The sequence below is a fragment of the Pteropus vampyrus genome, unplaced genomic scaffold (genome assembly GCF_000151845.1).
Source record: "Pteropus vampyrus isolate Shadow unplaced genomic scaffold, Pvam_2.0 Scaffold22, whole genome shotgun sequence".
Taxonomy (NCBI): Eukaryota; Metazoa; Chordata; class Mammalia; order Chiroptera; family Pteropodidae; genus Pteropus; species Pteropus vampyrus.
In genome coordinates, this window is record NW_011888803.1 from 3,711,296 (window position 1) to 3,713,981 (window position 2,686).

Genomic DNA, 2,686 nt, shown 5'->3' on the forward strand with positions numbered 1-2,686 from the left:
TTTTTTGTGATATTATACATAACCACTTTCACAAAGCTATAAATCAAAGATAATCCAACTCTACAAAGATCTCACATTTATTTGGAATTCATCCATTTAAGAATAAAATTCTCCCTCTAAGAATTTTTTTTAAAAGTATAAATACAGTTTCAAGGTAGACATAATTGTTTTCTTTCATTACTTAGTACTTAAGGGAATTATTTTAATTATTCTTTTATCATTTGTTTGTTTGAACAGGTTTTCCCATAAATATAGAATGTGTAAGACTGATATAGAGCAGGAACATTTGTTTAATAGGTTGATCTATAGATCTGATATTTATTTAATTAGGTTTCACCAAATTTGCATACCAAAAGTAATTAGTTGTTTAAAATTCCTAATAGCATTCAGTGAAATATTGTTTGAACTATAGTAGCCCACCTTTGTTTATTAAAAAAATAAACAAACATTAATGAAAACCCTTCTAACTGGCTCTAGTTCTCAAGGAGAAAATATCCCAGTAATGGTGCTTAAATATAAAATGTGGAAGTAAATTATTTAGAAATTAATTTAAAGATTGCAATTAGTTTACAAAATAAATAATATGATTCATTCTGTTCATTCAACTTTGCCCTAAATATACTGTAGGCTGAGATTCTTGTTTTGTATATATTTTTACTATATCGACATAATTTTTAGATTGAATAATAGCTATTATAAAAAGAGACTTTAGTGATTCTGAAGCACAGCTATTCAAAACTCTAGCAGTAACCAAGCACTTTCGAAACATTCTGATTGCTCAACACAGTGACACTTAAAATAAAATATTCTGAGCACACTCAAGTATGCATTAGTTCCAAATTGAATTACATAGTATATGTAAATTTTCACATAGTAATTCATTATTAAAATGCAGTTTCTAGGCTTGGGAAAGTCTGTTATATATATATATAAACACTCACCAAAGGCATACACTCATCTAAAAAAAAAAGGAAATTATTGATATCATGTAGACTATAAAGACTACTCTAATCAGCAATACTTGAGTGTGATATATTTATTTTTCTCTTGAAGACACTCTTTTACTTTTTCTAGGTAAAAAACATACTGTTGAGTAGTAGATTGTGATTGTTGATAGGGAAGAATTTAATAAATACAGCTATCAAATGAAAACTTTTTTTCTATCATGTTCCCACTGGGGAAAGTCCCCCAAAACAGTCAGGTTTTCTTTGATGTCTATGATAGCAGATTTATTTAACAATTCAGTCAGCAAATTTTATTGAGTTCTTACTTAGTGCAATATTCAGAATTCACTGGTTGGGAATGCCAGGGACAGTTCTAGAGACAAGATTATCTATATGAAGAGAACTTAAAAATTGTGTTAGAAACGATGCTGAACACTTGGATTTATATCCCTCTTTTATTGACAAGGAATGTAAGGCTAATATATCAATTAACTTCCCTTGGTCACATAATTACTTAATGACAATGACATATATTCTAAATTTTACTTTATTTATTTATTTGTTTGTTTGTTTGTTTGTTTGTTTGTTTGATATACCATATTATCTCTACTAGTATCTCAGCCCTAAGGACCCTCGTCTTGGTAAGGTCCACAAAGGGTTTCTGGGCCAGTGGAGAATCTTTCATCATGAGAAAGCAAATCAACCAACCTGGTGTGAGATTGGAAAGATTATCCAAAGTCAAAGGAAGCTCATAATCAGTTTTCATCTTGCGAACCACAACACCAAGCCAGACGATCAAAGAATAAAGAATTAATCAGCCCAAGAAAGAAAGTATACGATGCTCTGAATGAACATCGGGTCAATTGCTAGTACTCTTTCTGACTCTTATATTTTTGTATTAGGATAAATGGAGAGGGCCTACAAAGGGGTGGAGATAAAGATACAAAACCTCTTATAAGATGGCATAAGTAGTGTAGTCTGAAAGTTGAAGAGTTTAAAATGTGAAACAGTATGCCTGCTTTCCTGGAGCAAAGAAAGTGAAAGAAAGTTGTAATATTATGAAACTTATTAGTAAAAAATAGGTTGAAGAATACTAAGGGAGCATGATTCTCTATTTAGAAGTATTGACTTATTTGAAGAATGTGGGTGGTTACTCTTAAGCTATGAAACATCATATTTTAAGCTATGAAGAACAGAATGCTGTCCACTTAACTCTCAGGTTTAGAAGAATAATTATAACCTCACTACACTAGTTTCTTCCAGATAGTTCCTTCAGAAGGTTTTGACAATAGGGTAATGGATAAAATCTATATCATATAAGGCTATAACTTTATGAATTGTGTCATGAGAGAGATAACTAGAATACTTTGGAATCCCCTTAGTGAATCTGAGATGATAAATGTAACATTAACTCTTGTGACAGCACTGATAACAGCCTGACAACAGGAACAAAATAATAATAAAGAGGATGCAAACAGGCAAGACAATCAACCAAATGAACTTGGCTATGCTCAGCCTAGATAAGGATTAGGCATTTTTTAATCATTACTTCTTGGGTGTGGCTTTCAACAGATTTGAGTAGAAATATACATTCTTGTGCTTTTATTCAATAAACTTGTTCCTGGGAAAGACTGATTACAAACACAAATTGATGAAAGTATTGTTTACAGGGTCAAGAAAAGTCAGTTATCAAAATAATCTGAATTTATTCTATTAGAACTGAATTGTAGTTTATGATTCTG